Below are 27,798 nucleotides of genomic sequence, written 5' to 3'. Positions count from 1 at the left end.
ATGGAAGATATTTTGTTTGTCAAAAAAATGAATTTGCCTATATTTGCGTCTACTAAACCTTTGTCTATCACAAATGAGGATTGGGAATTTGAGCACCTACAGGTTTGTATCTATATAGACAATGTGTTAAAGATAATGTTAGAAACCATATTGTGAATGAGACACATGCCAGAAGTTTGTGGGACAAGCTGGAGACATTTTATGCTTAAAAAACTGTCAATAACAAGTTGTTCTTACATAATTGAGATCAATGAACCTGGCTACTCTGATACCAATTTGTAATGACCCAAAATCCAAGGGTCATGATGGCATTTGTTGCGATGAACCTTGACAAGTGATCTTATCACACAAAATGATATAGAAAGGAAATAACATCCAAACCCAAGGCTAGGCACCTAAAATAAAGTTAAACCACACAATTATAACAAATGCAGAAACAAAGAGAAATAATAATCCCAAATCCCAAAACCTAGTGTCACAGTGTAAGAACATAACTAGTATAACTCAAAGTCAAATACAAAAGACATCCAAAATAAGATATGACTCTGTCTCTAAAATATAATAAAGACATAGTCTAACAAGGAAAGATAGAAGTAGATTTTGGTCACTTGAATTAACCACTAACTTGAAAAGCTATAAATGACGCTCGAAATCAATTAATGTGAGGCGCATTCAAACCTCAATCTGCATTGAAAGGGTACAATAAGAGTGAGTACAATCCACTAGTACTCAGTAGATATCATAGGCTGACCGAGCAAAGTAGAAAATAAAACATACAAAATAGACACAAAGGGCACATCACCTACAGTAAAAAAATGCCCCATAATGGTAGCCCACAATGCTTGCACTAATAGTTCCATAATATCCACATATAACACAACAAAATAACAAAAAGAAATACAAGTACACATTTATACCACAAATGAGCAAAGAAAAGAGAACAACATATACAGGAACATCAAGTACAAGTAAGAGAAGATAGAATAGTGGATAGGTAACAAGTCAAATAGAATATACAATCAAATCACAAGCATAACAAAGTAAATACAATAAGAATGATGATGATGACGTAATGTATGAGGTTGTCGCACAACCTCCTAGACCATTGCACGGCCTCCGAGACTATCACACTATCTTCGTATACACCTACGAAGCTAAAGCTATAAGAAGTAGGAACCATAGGGGGTTTTCAACCCATATACAATTCATATATCCATATCTTCTCCCCAGCACATCCTTCGGGGAGGGTTTTATAAGATGTCACATTTTTTGTCATAAAAGTATGTTGCCAGTGTTTCTCAATATTTCCATAGTGGTACCATTGTTTCATAAATGAGTATGCTCACAACCAACCATAATGAGTATTTCCATAACCAACCAATATACCATCACATGAGCTAAATATCCACTTATTATTTCCAACCATCTATGAAATCCAATATGATTCATATGCCAATAGAGTAAAATTACATCATAAAACACAATTGGTACCATGACACACTTTTCGTTAAACAAGATACAATTATCATCATATATACAAGGCTATCAATATCACATAGGACCCCACACGGTCACACATAGCACATAATGTTCCAAAACCACCACATAACATCATATATAGGCCCCCACACGGGCACAGCATAATAAGGTAGCCATTTTCATGATTAGTTCCCACACTCTTAACTTGCTTTTGTATCAAAATTAACTACCCAGCCTAGTCTGAAAGAAGTTAAGCTAGAACCTACCTCGAATGCTGAAAACTAAAATAAAAGCCTTTAATCCATATTATTACTCCTCACGGATAGATTTGAACTCAACTAAAATATCTAAATATAGAATTTATGTGTCAAAACAAAGCCAATGATACCCATATTGCCAAGTTTCAAGTCAGGGTCAAAATGGACCCTCAAAATGGATTTTCAAAAAAGAAGGGTAAAAATCATAACTTTATTTCAGAAATGTGTTCTCCATATTTTTAGAAGTCTCTAACTGAAAATCCAAGAAAAAATGAGTTAAAATGAGGTTCAAATTGAAGAAAAATTATTTTTAAACTTTATCAAATAAAATCCCCAAAACTCATTTAAAAACTAGAAATCAAAGTTGTTTTGAAGATGAAATTGAGGGAAAATGGATAATTGTAGGATTAGAAACTCATCCAAGAAAAAAGCATAAGGAATTGCGGTTTAAATTTGAGAATTATAATTTTTAGGCGTTACGAGCCAAAATTCCTAAGTTCCACACTTATTCAAGTTTAAAACAAGAATTAGATGATAAATATTAAGGAAAAATTAATTGAAATAGGTGTTATGGAGCTTACCCAAGCTTAGAAGTGGAGAAAATAGCTAAAAATCATGAAACCCTAAGCTCCAAGTCTTAAAAATGGTAAAAAAAAATGGAGAAACCCATGAATATATATGCCCAAGCATCGCGATCGCAGTCCAGGGTCGCGGTCACGATACCTAGCCTGTCAAAGGTATTGCAATCGCAAAAAGGATATCGCAATCGCGACACTCTGCCTGCAGGCCCAATTGCGATTGTGATAAGAGTATCACGATCGCGGGTCCACCGACTGAGTGGGGGACTTAGTTCAATATGAGTCTTTATGGGGCCCTCGAGATTCATATGGAATCCCATGAGTGCAAACAATCTATGTTACTCTATCAAATTTGATGCTCTAGACTTAATGAAAATATCAAATTTTCAAAAAAACATCATTCTCACAAAGTTGATTCCCAAAATCCAAAATCACAACTTTCTAAATCAAGGATTGAAATGAGATTTAAAAGCCATAAAACCACATCAAATATGTTACCACCCTAAAATCGATGTTCCGGATTTGCTGGCATAGTCCATTTTGCCATTCGTTGCATAAATCAAAAGATGTTGACTGAAGTTAACTATAAGGCTCTCAAAGCTGCTAAAAATCACAATATCGCATAAATGACACCAAAATGCATCAGAAAAAGTTTCAATCCTCCCCACGCCCCAGATATACCACAATGCAATCACGAGGAGGGGTAAAATTAACAAATCACACAGAAACACATGTTTACATATTTCATCAAAATTCTGGTTGTTATATAGATATATGTGTATATATATACATATATATACACACACACATAAGACTAACTCAATGGTAATAACCCGAGGGAGCCAACCTAACATCTCGGGGATTAATAACCAAGTAGAAAAACTAATACTAACATAATTAGGGTGTCTAGTAAAAGGATGACTAAACATGAGATAATCTATCAATAATGTAACTTACCATAATAGAGAAGGGAAAACAGAAACGTACCGCCAATCTCAGGTACCTGTCCATAACCATCCTGCCACGAACTAACCATGAAAACCAATAATAAAGTAACTGACTAGTCCAGACAAACAATAATCTAATCGAGTCCTCATAATTTTGAAAGGTTCAAGCAAGCACTCAAAAAGCAACAATCATAGTTTATACCTATACAACCCCCCCCCCCCAATAAGGCTGATAGATATAAGCACCAAACAATTATACTGCAATGCACATAAATGGAAAATGCAAAATAAACCAGTAATACCATGTCCAATTCAAGTGTCATAATTTACTAAGTGTATACACCTCCTCCAGCTTCGTAGCTCGCAAAGGCAAGATCTATGATGGCCATCCTTCTCCGACACTGTGGCTCACGGATAAGGGGCCCCATAAGGTACTCAAAATATTCGTATACACTATCTGGTCTCAAACTAGGACTTCCAATAATTATCATAATCAATATATATATATATATATATATATATATATATATATATGTATGTATGTATGTATAAAGTATAATAAGTGCATGATCTCAAAAATAGTTTAAATTAGTATATCCATTTCATGAGATCAACGTCAGGACTAAATCTGCATAACAACATAGAAAGGGTTGAAATCTCTCTCGTCTGAAGTAAATAGTAGTAGTAATAGAGTCGTTTAATAATGTATCAGAATCAACCTTGGTCTAATTTTTCAAAGTATTATTTTTAATTTCAAAAGGTCATGATTTATTAAATAAAGTGGTCCAATTTTCACTGTAAAAGAATAATTTTAAATATGAAAAGCGGGAATAAATTTCTTTTAGAAAACTACAGTACAATCAAAATTTTGGTTGGAATCATACCACTAAGTGAGCATGAATATGCCTAAAGTATGCATGCCATCATAATTATCTAAACAACAGAACCATAGTAGTCTACACTGCCATAACTATAACCACACCTTTCTAAGGATCAAGCACTAACCTGGGGTCCAACTGGCATCGTAACCACAACCTCAAGCCCAACAATACATAATCTACATCACAAAGCCTCATAACTTAAAAAACTACGGCAATCAAGGGCATAAAATCACTAAAAGGATCTAATTGGAAAAATACCATCCAAATCACTAAGTCAAGTGGTAAGTCCTATATTAAAGGATCCGTAATGTCAACATAAGCCTAAACAAGTCCATAAATAAGGATAATAGGATTCTAAGGCCATATCAAGTAATCTAGGCTAAGGTTTGGGTCACATTCATACCTCAATAAATAGGTTAGGTCAGGACATACTTGTCAAATCTCATCCTATAAACCCTACCTAGCATGAAATTCATATACTACACAATCTTGTAATGAAAAGTAGACTAATGCCTACCTCAATGTCGAACCACACATTGAACTATCCACAAATTGCTCGCCTTTACTCTAGGATCTCAATAATGACTTTACATAAGTAAAATAATCATCAATATGTTAATATGATTAAAATGATACCTATATTTCTCTATGAAACTTTGGGCAAAAAATCATGCCAATGATCCTCTAATGAAAATCCAAAATTAAATCCATCAAGAGGTCTCTCAAAGGACAAGGAATATGGGCTCAAAAGTTGAGCACAAATCGAGGCTCAAATCAACCCTCAAAGTACAAAGAATCTAAACCTAAAACTAACAATTAAATGAATTTTGAGATGTAAGAATAAAAAGTAAAAAAAGATGAAAAATGGGGAAAAAGACCAAGGAACGATGGGCTAACGTACCTGAGATTATTACGATAATATACCAATAATTTCCAAGATTCAAGGGCATCTCATGGCGGAAAAGAGATTGAAAATAAAAGAAAATATGGGAAGAGGGAGCTATATACTATTAGGAAAAGGCCCTTCACTAACATAGGGCTTAAGGGCAGCCATGAGAATTACCCTTCACAAATGTGAGCAAGGTACCGCAAACCTAATAATGAACGAGTTAGGCTATCGCAAAGGAAAAAGTGATGGCCAAGTATGCAAAAAAGGAGAAGAGACTGGGTCGGTCAACCCTTCATCGTGAGTGCGAGGAAAGGACCATGAATGCGATGGTCAAAATTTTGACCCTTTGTGAATAAGGCCTATCCTTTACGAATATGAAGGGTAACTGGGCCCTACACCAGCTGCTACAAACCAACAAAAGCGCTAAGTCCTAACAGACTTTGATTGTGTGCTTGGTATTCGTTCAAAACTCCATATGCGTAAATAAATTATGATACCATACCAAATTTAGCATTCCATACTCGACAGAATCATCGAATCTTTCTGAGATCCTTTTAGTTAAATATGATCCCCACATCTAATCAATTCTTCATTAAATCTATTCAATAGTCCAAAATGAGTTCAAAAGTCATAATACTTGAATCAAGGGTCACCCTAGCCTAAAATCAACATGTCAAAGTTGATGGCGCTGTCGGATTCTCATCCAATTCTATGTACTAGGATTTTTTTAGATCAATTTGTTAATAATGAAAACTCTAAAATAAGAAACCGAGCATAAAGTTTTAACAAAATTTTGAGATAATCAAACCGATAGTTCCGATAAGTCATAGGTGATATGCAACCACTATAGAAATGCTCAAAATGTCAGAAATATGTAAAAATTAAGAAAATCACCTGGAGGTTCATTACAACCAAAACTATCTGAGGTTGATGTCGTTGATCCTAAAATTGATGCTTCAATTGAGGAGGAAAATGAAAAATTCACAGAGAAAGTCAATCAGATTGATGTAGCAGATCATGTAGAGGTGCCTAAATCAGGTGGCAAAGATACAATAAATTTTTGAGAATAAGATGTCCTCAAGAGAGATTTCCATAAAGAAGGGGTTGATTTGTTGTCCATTATTAAAAATCTCAATGTTGGGAAGTCGAATGATTTCAAAAATAATTCCTAATTTCGTGTTTAATGATGACAGTTTTTAAGACAATTTAATTTCGTGTTTGATAATGACCCCTATTTTTAGTTTTTTTATGGTTATTGACAATATTAACAACCTTTTGGGTTTGATGATGATTCTGATTTTGATTTTATTATAATATTTACAATCAATTTGATTTTAAGTTATGAACATTAGTGATAAAGTCTTTTCTCTTATGTGATTTATGCTTGTTCACTTACTGATAAATATGCTAAGGTTGAAATAACAATACCAGTCGTTGATAATAGACTAATAGTAGATGGTGATTAGTACATACTATAAATAAAATATCAAATTCTGGATGTGATAGACACACAAATACTTTTGCATATATTGTTCAAAATACATCACTAGTACCACATACCAATTACATATCTCCAAGTGATAATCAGTACTAATAAACCACACACTATCGCCTCCAGTCGATTAATTTCTTCTTCAGCAATAATTAATTTTTACTTAAATTGATCCCTCTCGATATCTGTTTCTTTCATCAACTCTTTCAAGCTATTCCTTCTCTCTTCTAACTCTATGAGCAATGTCCTAAGCATAGATGTATTCTCCTCAGATTTCATTATCCTTTCTTATATTTCAAATTTGGATAAGGTGAAGTGATAAAATATTAGTGTGTCAGATGACTCCGAACTCTGACTTATCAGATTTGTCGACGAGTTGTGGTGCGGTTCAATTTCCTCAAAGTACTTGCATCCACCATTATCTAAGCAAAACAATAAATAATTAGAAGCTTTTTAACCAAAAAATAAAAAGATGAAAAATCTTAGAAGCATGTCTTCCCAAATTTGCAAGTATAGAACCTTCGATCATAATTATTTTTGGTGCATGATATCTTTAAGATAGTCCTTTTACCACGGAAAGAAATATATGAATTTCTTGCATGAGATGCTTCAGATGACTGAGACATTTATAATAGATGAAAATAATAGTGAATGGAATATTTTTTATCATAAAAGAAGAGTGAGTGATTTATATAGACAAAGGGTGAAACACGTTTGAGTTTTAGAATTGTTACAATTGGAGAAATTTTATCGTCGAAGAATTATTACAGTTGGATCAGTGGATCGTTTATGTGTAGATAAATATATTAATAGAAAACATCTCATAAAACATAGACCAAAATAGCAAAATATTATAGAACACGCATTATGATTGTGAAACCACAACAACCATCAATCATCGACTATTGGTCAAGGAAAGAGTCTAGAAAATTATTATTAAAGAATAATCTACTCAATTTGAACAAGTATGAGAACCGCAACCCCCCTTCCCACCTCAAAAAACTTAAAACCTCAAACTCCAAACCCCAAATTGTTAACCCTTAACCCTAAACTTCAAACTCCAAAATAAGTAAATATGCAATCAATCGTTGTCCACAGCTTATAACTTTAGTCTACCATAGATGCATCGAAAGGTCCAAACTCACTTACTAATATATATAGATCGAGACATGAATATGACTTAAAAGAGAAAATTAAAAATTAAATAAGATTAGAATAGGGAACTTGCCTCCAATTAAACATTATGGAATCACTTAGTTACAACATTTGAGAGTCTCAATCAAGTGGTGCTATGATCCAAACGTTTTAAGGACAAGTAGAGGTCCCTAGTTCAAGAATAATTAGCTAAAAAGATAATAAATAAATAAATAAAATTAAAATTGAAGACTTTTTTCCAATTAAACATCATGACACAACTTAGTTACATCATATAAGAGTCCACATAGGATGTGTCCAACCTAAATATAAACTACTCCCTCCATTTCCTTTTAACCCATTAATTTTACGGGATATTATATACCTCGCTTAAATTATTTAAAGTGAATAAATATCACTCTTAATATTGACGTGACATAAAAAGAAAAAAATGTGCATTTTAACAAAAAATGAATGTGGCCCCACAAATACACACACACCCCATTCTTCTTCGAACTACCGCCTTTACCCTCGCCTCTTAATTGTTTTCAAACCCTTTTCTTCACCCAACTTCCACCTCTACAATTTTTATTTTTAAAAAAAAAAACTAATGGAGTTTTTGTTCTGCTGATTGTCACCATCTGTTGGTATGGTAAGTGTTCATCCTCTATTTTTATATTTTCGTTCCTTTTTTGTTCAGTTAATTATCATAATTTCGCTTGATTTTTGATCTACTTTCCTTAACAATGAAGTTTCGATATTGAGCTCTCACCTTTGCAACTTCATCAATTTCTTCAAGAAAAAAATATATTCAAGTGATGGATAATATGGCCAATTCAATTTCATAAATGTATAATAATTTTTTTAATTTGTTAATTTTCAAAGTTTAATTAAGATTCTAATATCTATTTTTTTCTCTAAAAATGCTCAAAATTTTCTTCAAATATGATATCATTTTTTGTTTGCTTTGTTTGTGTTTGCATCTAATCTATATGTCTCCCAATTAATTTTTTTCTTCTTCAAATTTTAAAATTTGAAATTGTGTTAGCTTTTTCAGATTCTTAAGTTTTTCGTAGAAAGAGAAAGAGTTGGGTGAGGGAGGGGGAGGTTGAAGAAGGAGAAAGAAAGTGAAGGTTTTGTAGAAGAAAGAAAGAGAGAGGGGGTGGTAGATGTTGAAGAAAAAAGGAGTGGGGGTATAGGATAGTTTTTTTTCTTTTTTCTTTATGATGTAATATATAAATTTGTAATGTAGCGACCTAAAAATTTTATGAAATATGTGAAATTTGTGATTTTATGTGATTTGACTATTTTACCCCTCCTCATAGTAGCATTATGATATTTCTAGGGTGTGGGAGTGATTAACATTATTTTTGATGCATTTTGGTATTGTTTATGCAATATTGTGGTTTTTGATGGCTTCAAGAGCCTTATTTTGTACTTATGTGGATATCTTTTGATCCGTGCAATAGATAGTCGAATGGACTATACCAGAAACTTTGGAATATCAATTTTAGACTGGGTAGACCTTTAGTTAGAGTTCCGGTGCACCCGAGCTCATTTTGACCTATTGATTGGTAAGTTGAAAAATTAAAAATATAGGTGTGGGACCTACATTTAATCGAAACGACCTCGGATGGAAAATCTAACTTTACCAGCAGATCCAGAATATCGATTTTAGGGTGTTATCATATTTGGTATGATTTTACGGCTTTTAAATCTCATTTTAATCCTCAGTTTGGAAAATTATGATTTTGGGTTTCGGGCATCAACTTTGTGAAAATAATATTTTTTTTGAAAATATGTTATCACCATCGCATCCAGAACATCAAATTTAGTATGGTTACATAGTTCGTTTGTGTATATCAAACTCCGAACGAATTTCGGGCACCCCGTTGAAATCCGGGGTGAATTTGAAGTGAAAAATTTGGTGCAATACCAATTTTTTCTGCATATAAATACCTCTTTTTAGTCCTTTTTGTTCAATTTTCATTTTGCCTCTTGTGAGTTAAACCCTAAAATAGTGTGTGAGCTTAAAAGTAAAGTTTGTGAGAGCTTGGAAAGCTAGATTAACACCTTTTTCTTGGTTTTATTACGGATTAAAGGTAAGAATTTACCCTTTTCTTAGTAATTTCTTGATTAATTTCTCAGAACTCCAAAAATCTTAGAGCATGATTTAAAACCCAAATTTCACTCCTTTTCACTTGAATAATATTTTTATCTTATAATTACTAGTTTTTCATCAATTTAACCTTCAAAGCAACTTTGATTCTTGATTTTAACCCAGATTTCAAAGAGTTTTACCTGGTAAAGCTCAAAAATGGTTTTTCTTTGATTTGAACCTCATTTATGGACTCTATTTAACTCGGATTTTCAGTTGTAGGCTCCTAAAAATATGGAAAACATATTTTTGAAGTAAAGTTTCAATTTTACCCTTCTTTTTGGAAAACCCATTTTGGGGGTCCGTTTTGACCCCGAACCAAAGTAGTCAATATGTGTGTCGTTGGTTTTGCATTGATGTGTATATTTCATATTTGATGTTATTAGTGGAGTTCAGAATTATTCGTGAAAAATAAGTTTGTGGGTTACGTGTAGCGGACCAATTTTGACTTTCGAGGTAGATTATGACTTAACTCTTTCAGACTAGGTTAGGTAGTAAATCATGATACAAAATACATGTTAAGGGTGGGAACTAATTATGAAAAATGACTATTTATGAGTTATGCCCGTGTGGGGGCCTATATGTGATGTAATTGTTGAAATTGAGTTATTATGTGATCTGTATGACCGTGTGGGGTCCTATGTGATATTAATAGCCTTGAATACATATGAATAATTGTATTGTGTTGTTAAAATTCTTAATATGGTACCATTAGTGTATTTTGATTATATTCATACCTTATTGCCATATGAGACATATGGAAATTCATGGATAAAACAAAAATAATGAGTGGATATTGACTCATGTGGTTGTGGAAATATATATTTGTGGTTGGTTGTGGAAATATATCATGTGGTTGGCTGTGTAAATACTCATTGTGATTGGCTGTGAGCATTACATCTTTATATTATACTCATTCATGAAATATTAGTACCACCGTGGCAACATCTGAGAAACACTAACAATACCTTTTTAAAAGATATTGTAATACCTTATAAAATCTTTTCCGAGGGATGTTCCAGAAAGAAGATATGAGATATTTGGATTGTATATGGATTAACGAATCCCCCATGGGCCTACGTCGGAAAGCTTTGGCTCTGTAGGTGTATACGGGGATTGTGCAAAGATCCCAGAGGTTATGCAATGACCTTGTGCATCATCATAGTCATCATCATATACATTGCACTTACTTTATTGTGTTTATATTGTGTTGTATTGCCTTATTGACTTGTCATCTATGTACTTATCTTACCTTCATTTACTTGTATTTGATGATCTTGTATCTACATGTTCTCTCTTGTTCTATTTATATGTGACATAATGTATACTTGTGTTTTATATTTTGGTGTGATGTTACAATATATGTGAGATATATTAGAACAGTTAGTGCAACCGGTGTGGGCTATCATTATGGGATATTTTTTAATTGCAGGTGACGTGCCCTTAGTTTATATTTTGTATGCTTTATTTACTACTTTGCTTGGTCAGCCTATGATACCTACTAAGTACAAGTGGACCGTACTCATGCCTACTGCACCCTTTCGATGCAGGTCCTAGCTCGAGTGCGCCTCAGCTTGATTGACTCGGGCGATTGTTAGAGCTTCCAAGGTAGTGGTTGGACATTTATGCATCCGAAGTTCAACTGCATCTTGATATAGTAATTATGTCTTTATCAGTATTTGAAGAATGTTATTTTTCCTTTGTGGTTATTTTTCTGATGTTTTTGACTCTTGGATTATATTAGTAGTTCTTACACTATTGCCACCAGGTTTTGGGCATGATTGGTATTTTGGATAAGTTCTTTCCATATTATTATAATTACTTATATGGTTTGGCTTCATTTTAGAAGCCTTACTTTGGGATATTTCTATCTTTCCCTCTTTTTGTATCAATTTGGATGATAGGCTTACTTGTCAAGGTATGCCGCGACAAGTGTTATCATGACCCTCGTTTTTAGGTTATGACAAACTAGTATCAGAGCAGCCAGGTTTCATTGGTCTCAATGGTGTAAGAATGAGATGTCTATTAGAGTCTCGCAGATTAGTACGTAGACGTTCGTATCTATCTTTGAGTGGATATAGGATATCTTTAGGAAACCTCCCTCATTTTATTCCTTATCATATGAATTCTTTCATATCTTGTGTTCTGAGTTGTGTTTCACTCTTTATACTAGGATGGTGTGGCTTATACATATCAGTTGAGAGATACTGTGAGAAATTAATGGATATTATTTATCAGTTGTAGGCCTTTTGATGCTCCTAAGTTGTCATGGGATTAATTTGTTGATGTTTTTCTAGTGAGATCTGTGCCTTTCAGTTTGAGAGATCGTATGTGGGATGAGTTTGATCATTTAGAGCAGGGCTCCATGACAGTTTTTTAGTATAAGTCATACTTCCATGCCCTGTCCAAATATTTCTATGATAGCATTTCCATCGAGTTTGAGAAGATTCAAAAGTTTGTGAAAGATTTAGTTGTCTCTCTTCAGTTGGCTACATATTAGATAGTTATGCTTAGAGATACTCTTTAGAGTATTGTGGATCACGCTAAGATAACAGAACGTATCATTAGTGCATCTCAGGGAGGCGCCAAGAGGGTGCATCATTTTGATAAGTTTAGGAGTCAAACCTATCGAGGTAAAAATTTTAGAGGTTCTCGTGGATACTATGGTAGTTCAGTGCAGGTGATTTTATAAAGTTTAGCTGGTGGATCTTCTAGTTCAGCAATTTAGGGTGGCTGTTCGGGCTCAGTTATACTTTCTCTTATTGAGACTGGTCGTAGAGGTTGCTATGTATGTGATAAGATTGGCCATACGGCAGAAGACTATTCTCATTGTGTGTTTAGAGCTACTTTTATTTCAGCTGTGAGAGGTAGGGATTCTACCAAAGGTGAAATAGGTAGAGATGGTAGAGCCAGTATTGGTGGTTGTGAGGCTACTCAGCCAGTTGGTAATCGTGGATAGTGTTATGTTATACCAGTCATACTTGAGGCAGAGGCTTCTAATTTATGATTACAGGTACCTTCCTCATTTGTTTTAGACCTGCGTCTGTATTATTTGATCTCGGATGGACTTTCTCCTATGTATTTGTATATTTTGCTTTGGGTTTTGATTCTGTTAGTGGCCTCTTACTATGCCTATTCGTGTATATACCCTGATAGGTGATTCTTTAGTGGTGGATCAGGCGTACCGATCTTATGTTGTGACTTTTGTTGGGCGTAAGATTTTGGTAGATTTGCTTGTATTAGATATGGTTGATTTTGATGTTATTTTAGGCATGAATTAGTTAGCTCCTTATTATGTTGTATTAGATTATTTTGCCAAGATTGTGACTTTAGCTTCGTCGGGTGTGCCAAGGATAACTTGGAAGGGTACACTTCATTCGAGTCCTAAGAGGGTCATATCTTATGTTCAGGCTCGTAAATTAGTTAAGAGGGGATGTTTATCTTACTTGGCCTATATTCGTGACACCAGTGTTGTTTTGCCTCCTTTCTTAGATTTTGTCCATGTTGTCCGTGAGATTATGGATGTATTCCCTATGGAATTGCCTGGTATACCTCTGAATCGAGATATTGATTTTAGTATTGATGTTGAGTCGAGCACCAAGCCCATATCCATTCCTCCTTATAGGATGGCCCCAACAGAGTTGAAAAAACTGAAGGATTAGTTGCAGGAGTTGTTGGATAAGGGATTTATCCGACCTAGTGTTTCACCTTGGGATGCGCCTTTCTTGTTTGTAAAGAAAAAGAATGGGTCTATGTGGATGTGTATTGATTATCAGCAGTTGAATAAGGTGATGTTAAGAATAAGTATCCTCTTTATCACATCGATGATTTGTTTAATCAGCTTTAGGATGTTGTGGTGTTTTCAAAGATTGGTATGAGGTTCGGCTATCACCAGGTAAGGATTAGAGCTTCAAATGTTCCAAAAATAGCTTTTCGGACTCGATATGGTCATTATGAGTTCTTGGTCATGTCCTTCGGGTTGACCAATGCCCCTTCCGCATTCAAGAAGTTGATGAACCAGGTGTTTTGACCGTATATTAACTTCCTTGTTATCGTATTTATAGATGATATCTTAGTGTATTCTAAGAGTGAGGCTGAGAATGAGGAGCATTTATGGATTGTGCTTTAGAGGTTGAAGGATGAGAAGTTGTATGCTAAGTTCTCTAAGTGCGAGTTTTGGTTGGAGTCTGTTTCTTTCTTGGGTCATGTGATGACTAAGCAAGGTATTATAGTTGATCCAGCCAAGGTTGCAATGGTTTATGATTGGGATAGACCTACTTTGTCAATCGAGATTCAGAGTTTTGTTGGCTTGGCAAGTTATTATCGGCACTTTGTGGGGGGGTTTTCATCCATTGTAACTCTGTTGACCAAGTTGACCCAGAAGAAGATTTCTTTTCAGTAGTCCAATGTTTGTGAGGCAAGCTTTCAAAAGCTTAAGGACTTGTTAACTTTAGCTCCTATCTTGACTTTGACCAAGGATGGCGTAGGTTTTACCGACTCTTATGATGCTTCAGGTATTGGGTTAGGTGTTGTGTTAATGTGGAAGGACATGGTGATTGCATATGCACCTCATCAGTTGAAGCCTCATTAGAGGAATTATCCTACCCATGATTTAGAGCTGTGCACAGTTGTGTTTGCCTTGAAGTTGTGGAGGCACTACTTGTATAGAGTCCATTGTGAGATCTTCTCGGATCATTGTAGCCTTCAGTACTTCTTTACCAGTGAGATCTTCTTATGAGGCAACGCTGTTCGCTTGAGTTGATTAAGGATTATGACTTGACTATTCTCTACCATTCGGGCAAGGCTCATGTGGTTGCGGATGCCTTGAGTCGGAAGTCGACTAGCATGGGTAGTTTGGCATATCTTTTGACCCAAGAGAGGCTTTTGTCCTTAGAGATTCAGTTTTTAGTTAACCAGATGGTTAGACTTGATATTTCAATACCGGGGCATGTTTTGGTATTTGTGGATGCTAGATCTTCTTTGATGGAGCAGATTCAAGCTCATTGGTTTAATGATGTTAGATTGAGGTTAATTCAAGATAAAGTGTTGAGTGGGGAGGATAAGGAAGCCTCACTTGATTCAAATGGAGTTTTGAGAATTGGGGGTTGAGTTTGTGTGCCGAGAATGGTGATTGATTAGGTTGATCTTGGAGGAGGCTCATTGTTCCAGATATTTTATCCATCCAGGTGTGACTAAGATGCATTGTGATTTGAGACAGCACTACTGGTGGGGTGGTATGAGGCAAGAAATAATGTATTTTATAGCTCGTTGCCTTTATTGACATCAAGTGAAGTTCGAGCATATGAGACCTGGTGGATTGCTTCAGAGGTTGCCCATTCCCGAGTTGAAGTGAGAAAGGATCACTATAGACTTTGTGACTGGTTTTCCTCGTACATCTCATAGTTCTGACAGTGTTTTGGGTCATCGTAGATCGATTGACCAAGTTATCTCATTTTATTCTGGTTCAGGTCTCATTCAGTGGTGAGAGGTTATCCCATATCTTCATTCGTGAGATTATGCGTCTGCATGGTGCATCAGTGTCCAAAATTTCAGATTGAGGTTTTTTGTTCATATCTCACTTTTGGAAGACTTTTTAGGATGAGTTGGGTACTCGGGTTGATCTTAGCATAGCATTTCACCCCCAGACTGATGGCCAGTCAAAGCGGACTATTTAGGTTTTGGAGGATATGTTTCGCGCATGAGCAATAGATTTTGGTAGCCAGTGGGAGCAGCATTTGTCTTTAACAGAGTTTGCATATAATAATAGCTACCATTCCAGTATTGATATAGCTCCTTTTGAGGTGTTATATGGTATGCATTATCTCTCCCTAGTAGGTTGGTTTGATGTTTTAAAGGTGAGACCTCGAGGTGCGGACTTTCTTCATGAGTCGTTGGATAGAGTCTGGGTCATTCAGGATAGACTTAGATTAGCTCAAAGTAGGCAGAAATGTTATGCTGATCGTAGACTTTGTGCCTTGATATTTGGTGTTGGTGATCGTGTTTTCCTTTGAGTTTCACCCATGAAGGGTGTGATGAGGTTTCGGAAGAGGGGCAAGCTTAGCCCCAGGTATATTGGTCCATTTGAAATTCTTCAGACTGTTGGTGATGTGGCTTATGAGTTGGCTTTGCTCCTTGATCTATCAGTTGTTCATCCAATTTTTCATATTTTTATGCTTCGTCGTTATATTTCAGATGAGTCTCATGTCATTCATTGGGAGTCAGTTTAATTAGACAAGCAGTTGTCTTTAGTTGAGGAGCCAGTCTTCATTTTTTTGGCTAGAGATGTTAGGCGGTTGCACTCTAAAGTAATCCATGTGGTTATGGTTCAGTGGCGACATTGACCTGTAGATGAAGCTACTTGGGAGGTCGAGTCTAATATGCGTAGTTCTTATCCCCAACTCATTGTTGATTCAGGTATTTCTTTTGTCTTAGTTCGAGGACGAACTAGATTTTTAGTGGTGGATGATGTAGCGACCTAAAAATTTGATGAAATATGTAAAATTTATGATTTTATATGATTTGACTGTTTTACCCCTCCCCGTAGTTACATTATGATATTTATGGGGTGTAGGAGTGATTGACATAATTTTCAATGCATTTTGGTATCATTTATGCAATATTGAGCTTTTTGATGGCTTCGGGAGCCTTATTTTGGACCTATGTGGATATCTTTTAATTCATGCTACAGATGGCTAAACGGACTACGCCAATAGCTCCGGAATATCGATTTAGGCTGGGTAGACCTTTGGTTCGGGTCCCGGTGCACTCGAGCTCATTTCGACCTATTGGTCGGAAAATTAAAAAATTGAAAATATGAGTGTGGAACCCACATTTGATTGAAATGACCTCGAGTGAAAAATCTGACTTTGCCAGCAGATCTGGAATGTCGATTTTAGGGTGTCAGCATATTTGGTCTAATTTTACGACTCTTAAATCTCATTTCGATCCTCGGTTTAGAAAATTGAGATTTTGGGTCAGAGGTCAACTTTGTGAAAACGATATTTTTTTTATAAATCTGATATCGCTATCGCGTCTAGAACATCAAATTTGGTAAGGTTGCATAGTTTGTTTGTGTATATCAGACTTTGAACAAATTTCGGGCACCCCATCAAAATCCGGAGTAAATTTGAAGTGAAAAATCGGGTGCAATACCAGATTTTTCTGCATATAAACCTCTTTTTGGCCTTTTTTGTTCATTTTTCATTTTGCCTCTTGGGAGTTAAACTCTAAAATAGTGTGTGAGCATAAAGTAAAGTTTGTGAGAGCTTGAAAAGCCAGATTAACACCTTTTTCTTGATTTTATTACAGATTAAAGGTAAGAATTCACCATTTTCTTAGTAATTTCTTGATTAATTTCTCAAAACCCCAAAAATCTTAGGGGATGATTTTAAACTCAATTTTTACTTTTTTCACTTGAATAATATTTTTATCTCATAATTACTAGATTTTCATCAATTTAACCTTCAAAACAACTCTGATTCTTGATTTTAACCCGGATTTCAAAGATTTTTACCCGGTAAAACTCAAAAATGATTTTTCTTCGATTAGAACCCCGTTTTTGACTCGATTTAACTTGAGTTTTCAGCTGTAGATTTCTAAAATATGAAAAACATATTTTTGAAGTAAAATTCTGATTTTGCCTTTTTTTTTTTTGGAAACCCGTTTTTGGGGTCCGTTTTGACCCCGAACCAAAAGTAGTCAATATGGGTGTCTTTGATTTTGTCTTGACGCGTAGATTTCATATTTGATATTTTTAGTGAAGTTCAAGATTGTTCATGAAAATTAAAGGTTTCAAGTGTAGTAGACCGATTTCGGCTTTCGAGGTAGGTTATGGCTTAACTCTTTCAGACTGGGCTGGTAGTAAATGATGATACAAAATGTATGTTAAGGGTAGGAATTAATCATGAAAAATGGCTATTTATGTGTTGTGCCCGTGTGGAGGCCTATATGTGATGTAATTATCGAAATTGAGTTATTATGTGATATGTGTGACCGTATGGGGTCCTATGTGATATTGATAACCTTGAATACATGTGAATAATTGTATTGTGTTGTCAAAATGCTTAATATGGTACCATTGGTGTATTGTGATTATATTCATACCTTATTGGCATATGATACATGTGAAAATTCATGGATGAAATGAAAATAATGAGCGGATATTGGCTCATGTAGTTGGGAAAATGTATCATTGTGGTTGGTTGTGGAAATATATCATGTGGTTGGCTGTGGAAATACTTATTGTGATTGGTTGTGAGCATTACATCTTCATATCATACTTATTCATGAAACATTGGTACCACCGTGGCAACATTTGAGAAACACTGACAACACCTTTTTAAAAAATATTATAACACCTTATAAAATCATTTTCAAAGGATATGCCGGAAAGGAGATATGAGATATATAAATTGTATACGGGTTGACGAACCCCATGGGTCCTAAGTCGGGAAGCTTTAGCTTCATAGGTGTATACGAGGATTGTGCGACCATCCCGAAGGTTGTACGATGACCTCATGTATCATCATCATCATCATCGTCATCATCATCATATACATTGCACTTACTTTATTATGTTTATGTTGTGTTGTATTGCCTTATTGACTTGTCATCTAAGTATTTGTCTTACCTTCCTTTACTTATATTTGATGATCTTATATCTACATGTTCTCTCTTATTCTATTTATATGTGACATTATGCATACTTGTATTTTATATCTTGGTGTGATGTTGCAATATATGTGAGATATATTAAAACTGTTAGTGCAAGCAGTGTGGGCTACCATTGTGGGACATTTTTTTATTGCAAGTGACGTGCCCTTAGTGTATATTTTGTATGCTTTATTTACTACTTTGCTTTGTCGGCCTATGATACCTACTGATTACAAGTGGACCGTACTTATGCCTACTGCGCTCTTTCGATGTAGGTCCTAGCTCGAGTGTGCCTCAACTTGATTGACTCAGGCGATTATTGGAGCTTCCAAGGTAGCGGTTGGACATTCATGCGTCCGAAGTTCACCTATATGTTTCTATAGTAGTTATGTCTTTATTAATATTCGGAGACAAATATTATTCCTTTGTGGTTATTTTTCTGATGTATTTGACTCTTGGATTGTATTAGTAGTTCTTACACTATTGACACCTGATTTTGGGCATGGGTATTTTGGATAAGTTCTTTCCTCATTGTTATAATTACTTATATGGTTCGGCTTCGTTCTAGAAGCCTTACCTTGGAAAATTTTTATCTTTTCCTCTTTTTGTATCGGTTTGGGTGATAGGCTTACTTGTCAAGGTACGCTGCGACAAGTGTCATCATGACCCTCATTTTTGGGTCGTGACATGTGGGGTCAATTATTTTTTAAAATAACTTTTTGACTTAGCTTTGACATGTTGATGATATGGCACTAATGTGGTGATGATATAACATGTGTGTAATGTACTTTCCATTGTGATAGTGGTATAATATTTTTAATATGGTATTTATTCACTTTAAATAAGTTTGGGAGGTGGGGGGAGGAGGGGATAAATATTTTTTTGTAAAGTTAAAGGATTAAAGTAAGTTTAGAGAATAAGTGCAAGAGGGATTTTATGTCTTTTCTGATGTAGTTACTTACTCCATTTAAATAGAACGGCTTTCCTTTTTAGCCCATTTAAAAAAAATAATTTTTAACAATAATTTAATTTCAACATTCTCCATGACATGTTTAAGACCACAAAACTAAAAGACATTTTGGTACACCGACATAACTCCAATTTAAGATCAGAAAACTCAAAAAAATTCTTTATTTTCTTAAGGGAAAAATGTGTGAAATACCTGTACTTAGGCAAAATTTGCAATTACATACCTTGACTTTGGGGGGGGAAGGGGGGGCTTATGACCCCCCTAGACTATTTTACCATATTTAACTGGTATATATTTGTCCCTTATGATATATGTTTTCCTGGGTCGCTCAATGTGCGTGAAATACGCGCAGTGGTTTAAGTGTCAAATATATGTCAATTAAATACGATAAAAAATAGTCTAGGGAGTCATAGGACCCCCACAAAGTTCAGAATGCGTAACTGCAAATTTCATCGAAGTATAAGTATTTTTCGCATCTTTTTCTCTTTTCTTAAACTTCGTGTCAAATCAAAATAAGTTATTCTTTTTAAAGCAGAAGGAGTATTTAATAGTATATTAAAGATAGTATAAGAAAAAAAGTAATATTTACCTCGTTCTCTTTTATTTATCCATTATACTAAAACTAGATGTTCATTTTTACTTGTCTAATTTAAAATACCGAGAAATAATTTATTATTTAGTTCCTAATTTAAGCTTATTTAACTATAATCATTTTTCAAGACTTTTTCTAAGCATTGCATTTATAATATTCTAAGGGTATCATAATAAAATTGTCATTTTATTTATTGCTCTTTAAATTAATGTGTCAAGTCAATACTAAATTAGCAAAAAAGAACAAAAGAAGTAAAACTCTCTCCTTTTATTGAATGAATAATTAAAAAAATTATCTTTTACTAGATATAAAAAGCGTGAATGTTGAGCAGCTTACGGTCATCCTTGCTGCTTCAACTACCTGCTTCAGCTGCTTCAAGCGTAATTTTACTATATCACCCCTAATTAATTATTATAAGTTATTTAAGTATTATAATATTAATAATATTTAATAAAAGGATAATTTTTAAATTGACTACAAAGCTCCTCAAAATTTCACTTATTATTATTTGAGGATTGTTTTTTCAGCTGCTTCAATCGTTATTTTAATGTATCAACTCTAAATAATTATTATAATTTATTTAGGTATTTAAAAATTAAGAATATTTAATTAATGTTGAGCAGCTTAGGGTCGTCCTGACTGCTTCAGCTGCTTCTAGCGTAATTTTATTAAATCACCCCTAATTAATTATTATAAGTCATTTAAGTATTATAATATTAATAATATTTAATAAAAGGATAATTTTTAAAAAGACTACTAAGCTCCTCAAAATTTCACTTATTATTATTTGAGGATTTTTTTTCAGCTGCTTCAATCGTTATTTTAATGTATCATCTCTAATTAATTATTATAAGTCATTTAGGTATTAAAAAAATAATAATATTTAATAAAAAATAAAACAGACATTTCTGACATGTCTGCTTCATCCGGTTCAATTGTTATTTTAATATATCGCCTTAATTAATTATTACAAGTCATCTAAGTATTAACAATTAATATTAAAAAATTAGTATGAAGTCATCTAAGTATTAAACATTAATAATATTTAATGTTAAATTAACTTGACGTCTTTTAAGAGATTAACTTAATTTTTTTGCACAAGTAATTTTTTATAATAATTTTGTTATATCACTTCTAATTATTTATTATAATTCATTCAAGACATGTTTACTTCGTTGCTTCAATCGTGATTTTGCTATATCACATTAATTAATTATTATGATCATCTAAGCATTGTGTCACTTAAAATGGAATAGAAGAAAAAGTATTATAAATCACAGTAATTAAAAATTTAAATTATTTTTAAAATATAATTGACTATCAACGCCGTAAAATTTTGGACAAGAAAAATAACATATATTAATTGAAATTTACATAAAATGTATTATAAATTATAATATTTAACAACTTAAAATATCTTTAAAAAATCAATCTATTATATTTCAAAAAATTAAGTAAAAAATATAATAGATCATAATAATTAACAACTTAAAAAATTTAAAAGATATAAAATATTTAATTAACTATCAAAATTATACCAGTGCCACTTAAATTAGAATAGTTAAAAATATAATTAAATATCAACGTCACAAAAGTTAGGACAAGGAGAGTAACATGTATTATTTGAAAATCGCATAAATTATAAATTACAATAGTTGACATCTTAAAGCATCTAAAAAAATAATTTGTTATATATTTTAAGAAAATACTTTAAAAAGTACTATAACAACAACAACAACAACAACAAACCCACTATATTCCCACAAAGTGGGGTCTGGGTAGTGTAAGATGTACACAGTCCATACCACTACCCCCGAAGAAGTAGAGAGACTATTTTCGATAGACCTCCGGCTCAAGACAGTGGACCATAGACCAAAAAAAAAAATGAAGTAAATTAACCGACTGAGGGCACATAATAAAATAACAGAGCACTAACATCCACAAAAATGAAGCACATTAACAAACCAAGGGCTCCTCTCCCCCAAACCTAGACCAATCACCCAAGCTACACCAACTTCTCCTATCTGCCGACTATGGCTCGACCACCTTACTTAGCCATCTACCTTAATACTCTTTCTCCAAACTTTTCTATCGTGGGTCATGTCCTCAGTAAGCTGCAATTGCTCCATGTCACTTTTAATCACGCCTCTTCAGTATTTCCTCGGTCTACCCCTACCCCTTTTGAAACCCTCTAAGGCCAATCTCTCATACCTACGAACTGGGGGATCCGTGCCCTTCCTCATTACATGACCAAACTATCTCAACCTCACTTCCCTTATCTTATCCTCCACTGAAGTCACACCCATCTTAATTAATTAACACAATAATTAACAACTTAAAAAATTGTAAAGATATAAAATATTTTGTTGACTCCAAAATTTATATCAGTAACACTTCAATTGGGATAGAAAAAAAGTATTATAAATCTCAATAATTAAAAAAATAAAATTATTTTTAAATTATAATTGGTTATTGATTATCTAAATTTTATTTATGTCTAATAAATTAAGACTAAAAAATTATATATATTGGGCCACATTGGCATCGGCCCTCGACATCTAGTAACATAAGAGCCAAGTAAAACGAAGCTGATGGAGTACTGATATCTTGGAATAGAAGTATGAAATTTTAGGAAAGAGCTAAATCAATGTCACCGTGATTATCCTTTTCTTTTTTCAAATTTTATTTTTAGAAAGGTCTTTAAGAATCCATAATAAACTTTTATTACCATAATGAAAATTGGTCGCTGCTCGATATTGGAGCTTCTTTTGTCCTTTTATTGGTTACCTTCCTTCTGTATGTCTTACAACGCCACCTCTCCTAAAAACTCCCCCTCAAAAAAATCTTCTCAACATTTCATTTCTTTCTATTTCCCATTTTTATATTTCAACTTTAGTGAGTGATAGAGAAAATGGAAGAAATAGATTCTTTATGGTGTTACCAAGAGGTCAATACTTCTTCATTTGATTGATTTCCCAATTTCTCAATTCATTTTATCTGTAGCTTCTTTAGTACAACAGACTGTTTTTAGACAATTGTTTCTATTGCCTTTGGGCTTACTGTAGTTCTTGTTTGGTAAAAGTGGTGTAATCCCTTTTGTCTTACAAAATTTTATTAATTTACCAAGATTAAAATTATTAGATTTGACAAGAGATACCTAGACTCAATCAGTTTAAAAATACTCTTCCACAGACTCAATCAGTTTAAAAATACTCTTCCATAATATGATATTATTCGCTTTGGGCTAAGTCCACACAATTTATTTCAAAAGACCTCACATCATTAAGAGATTTTACACCTTATATGTAGTTTTCTAGTTATCAATGTGAGACTTTTAGTTGCACACCTAGTAATTTCCCTGTCGAACTAAGTTTCACGTGGCCCATCACCACAATCCACGGGTCAATTTTCAAAATTCATTGTATTGTGTGCTACCCACGTCCAATAATCTCCCCTCGGACAAAGTTTCACGTGATCTATTACCACGATCCATGGATTAATTTAAGAGATTCATTGTACTATGTACTACTACATTGTCTGAGTATTTATGGCAATTGAAGCCCATAATTATTTTTCGTGTATGCATCTCCAAGCTTGTAAGGTTAAGAAAACCGATCACCACATACATCACTCAGCCACATTCCCATGTTTATCTCACCAAACCTGGGCTTTGATATTAGTTGTTATGCTCAACCAACCCAAAAACACTTTTACATGATGTGATATTATTTGTTTTGAGCTAAGCCCAAACGATTTTCTCTAAAAGGTCTCACACCATTAAGAATTCTCTCACCTTATATGTAGCTTTCCAGTTCCTTTAACTGTCAATGTGGAACTTTGGTTCACACACCCAACAATTCTCTCTTGAACTAAGTTCCACGAGGTCCATTCCCACAATCCATTGGTTAATTTTTTAGATTTACTGTACTATGTGCTACCCACACCCAATATTTCTATGTCCTGTCTATCACTTTCTCTCCTAATTCTGAATTATTTACTCATAGAATGATTATAGACAAATTCATGGTGGAGTGTGCTATCTGGATATTTGTGTCGATACTAGTAGTAATATTAGTTTCTTGTCCTTAGATTTTTGTTAGTATCTATTATTTCTTGTACCTCAATTATCATATTACTTTGATGTAGTTAATGTTCAGAATATTTTGTTATACTTTCACTTTCATATATTTTTTTTTATGAATTGTTTTGGACTGTTTTCCCTCAAACCGAGAATTTATCAAAAATGATAAGATCTTAGCATACACTCTTTTCCCCTAGACCCAACTTTGTAGGACTATATTGGATGTGTTGTAAGTTTCATCATTTTGTAGACTTTCCTTTGACTTGTTTTTTGTAGCAAAGGTTGCAAACATTAGAGGAAATGAGACAAAAGCTTTTGTACACTAATCTTGAACTTGAACAATTAAAGATGAAAAAAATGATGAAATGAAGAAAAACAGAGAATATGTGAAGCAATTAATCCAACTTTTAAAGATACTTAGTCAAGAAAGAGATGAAGCAAAAGATCAACTTCAAAAACTACTCAACAAACTTGATAATGACCCCCCTCTTGTGAAAAGGTTCATAAAGGCAAATTCTGTTGGGTTCGAAATGGAGAGGGCGTCATGTGAAAGCTTATAGTTAGCAAACCATAAAGATGATAAATCAAATGACAAAGAAAAATATAATTTAAAAGGCATATTATTAATATGCTTTGGTCAAACGACTTACATATTAAAATAATATTGAAAAACCTAAAATCTATTGGGAGAAATCTCTCCTAAACAAAACTCTTTAAATGACTGCATTGTAGATTCTATTGTATTGTGGTATGAGAAGGAGGTCTTCTATTTATAAATGTTCAAAACCTTTTCTCCGAGAAATAGGTTAGCCAAATATGAAAAAGTTTTATATTTTCCTTTCAGAAAATTAAAAGTAATTATGGTAACTTTTATTTTCCTTCTAAGAAAAAATAAAACTTAATTTTGGTAAGAAAATCAGGGCAAAAATCCTGACAAATTTTTTCTTTTTGGCTTGATTTTCTGCAAAATATTCATGATCTTCCTTCTTCTTGAGCATGGTCTCGTTATTCACATATTTTTCATATATCACTGTTGTTTGATATACTTTAAAAATTATGCCTCTTTGGGTTAAAATATATCAGTCATTTTCGGGTTAAAAATATTGGTGCCCTTTTGTAGGGTTAAAAGTGAGCTTTATTTTCAAATATGTGACAACAGAATTATTGAAATATGATTGACAATTGTCTCCACATGTAATTAGACAAAATCGTCATTATCATTAAAGTGGTTGCATCTTGATTTGAAATCATTTTGAACCTGTTTAATCTCGTCTCACCACACCATTGGACCTTTGAAACATAAGCTCTGATACCACTTGATGGGTTCAAAATCGAGAGGGCGTTATGCGAAAGCTTAAAGTTTGCAAATCAGGAGACAATAAATTAGACGACAAATAAAACTCTAACAAAAACATATATTATTTGATATGATTGGCCAAGAAGCCCACACATTGAAAACTAAATCAAAAAGCTTAAAACCTATTGGGAGAAAATCTCCCCCTAAACGAAACTCTTAAAAGACTACATTGTCGATTCTATTGTATTATGGTATGAGAAAAGAGGTCTTCTATTTATAGATGTCCAAAATCTTTCCTCCTAGAAAGAGGTTAGCCAAATATGACAAAGTTTTATATTTTTATTTTAGGAAATTAAAAGTAATTATGGTAACTTTTATTTTTTTCTAAGAAAAAATAAAACTTAATTTTGGTAAGAAAATCAGGGCAAAAATCCTGATAAATCTCCCCTTTTTGGCTTGATTTTCTATAAAATATTCATGATCCTCCTTCTTCTTATGCATGGTCTTCGTTATTCACATATTCTTCATATATCACTGTTGTTTGGCATGCTTTAAAAATTGAGCCTCTTTGGGTTAAAATATATCAGCCCTTTTCGGGTTAAAAATATTGGAGCCCTTTTGCAGAGTTAAAAGTAAGCTTTTTTTTCAAATATGTGACAACATGATTATTGAAATATGATTGACAATTGTCTCCACATGTAGTTAGACAAAATCGTCATTATCATCAAAGTGGTTGCAGCTTGATTTGAAACCGTTTTGAACCAGTTTAATCTCGTCTTACCACACCATTGGATCTTTGAACCATAAGCTCCGGTACCACTTGATGGGTTCGAAATCGAGAGGGCGTTATGCGGAAGCTTAAAATTTGCAAATCATGAGACAATAAATTAGACAACAAAGAAAACTGTGATAAAAACACATATTATTTTATATGATTGGCCAAGAAGCGTACATATTGAAAACTAAATCAAAAAGCTTAAAACCTATTTAGAGAAAACCTCCCACTAAACGAAACTCTTAAAAGACTACATTGTGGATTCTATTATATTATGGTATGAGAAAGGAGGTTTTCTATTTATAGATGTCCAAAACCTTTCCCCCAAACAAGAGGTTAGCCAAATATGGAAAATTTTATATTTTCCTTTCAGGAAATTAAAAGAAATTATGGTAACTTTTATTTTCCTTCTAAGAAAAAATAAAACTTAATTTTGGTAAGAAAATCAGGAAAAAAATTTTGACAAATCTCCCCTTTTTGGCTTGACTTTTTGTAAAATATTCATGATCCTCCTTCTTGTGCATGATCTTCGTTATTCACATATTCTTCATAGATCACTATTGTTTGACATGCTTTAAAAATTGAGCCTCTTTGGGTTAAAATATATCAGCCCTTTTCTGGTTAAAAATATTGAAGCCCTTTTGCAAGGTTAAAAGTGAGCTTTATTTTCAAATATGTGACAGCAGAATTATTGAAATATGATTGACAATTGTCTCCACATGTATTTAGACAAAATTTTCATTATCATCAAAGTGGTTGCAGCTTGATTTGAAACCGCTTTGAACCTGTTTAATCTCATCTCACTATACCATTGGACCTTTGAACCATAAGCTCTGATACCACCTAATGGGTTCAAAATCGAGAGGGCGTCATGCGGAAGCTTAAAGTTTGCAAATCATGAGACAATAAATCAGATGACAAAGAAAACTATAATAAAAACACACATGATTTGATATGATTAGCCAAGAAGCCTACATATTAAAAACTAAATCAAAAAGCTTAAAACCTATTGAGAGAAAATCTCTCCCTAAACGAAACTCTTAAAAAACTACATGATGGATTCTATTGTATTATGGCATGAGAAAGGAGGTCTTCTATTTATAGATGTCCAAAACCTTTCCTCCAAGAAAGAGGTTAGTCAAATATGAAAAAAAATTATATTTTTCTTTCAGGAAATTAAAAATAATTATGGTAACTTTTATTTTCCTTCTGAGAAAAATAAAACTTAATTTTGGTAAGAAAATCAGGGCAAAAATCCTAACAAATTCAAGTAAAATTAAATCCAACAATCTATCTGAAACATACAATTACCATAATTCACATAATTCAACCCCAAAAATTAACACATTTTTTTATGCAGTTACATCCCCTAAATTCTCCTATAACATTATGGATGATAGTAATAGTATGTGTTTTACGTACTTAATTGGATGATAAGGTCACATTGGTTATTGACAATCTTGTAAGGGGAAACCTTAGCCCCAACATGGTAAACTCTTGCAGGTTGTTCCTGAAGCAAGGTCGCTTCTACAGACACTTTTTGTATTAGGAAAACTTCCTCAATGGCATAATTCAACCATTTAATATTCCACACGTTTCTATTAAAGGGTCTGAAT

At 33.5% G+C, this 27,798-nt stretch overlaps 1 pseudogene; it reads left to right on the top strand.

Annotated features, from left to right (window-relative positions):
• On the top strand, nt 1-27,766 carry LOC124888951 (annotated as a pseudogene).
• Nucleotides 27,767-27,798: the final 32 nt, after the last annotated feature.

This window comes from Capsicum annuum, chromosome 11, assembly GCF_002878395.1.
Source record: "Capsicum annuum cultivar UCD-10X-F1 chromosome 11, UCD10Xv1.1, whole genome shotgun sequence".
Classification (NCBI taxonomy): Eukaryota; Viridiplantae; Streptophyta; class Magnoliopsida; order Solanales; family Solanaceae; genus Capsicum; species Capsicum annuum.
Note: the sequence above shows the minus strand (reverse complement) of the source record. Positions and strands in the feature narration are given on the sequence as shown.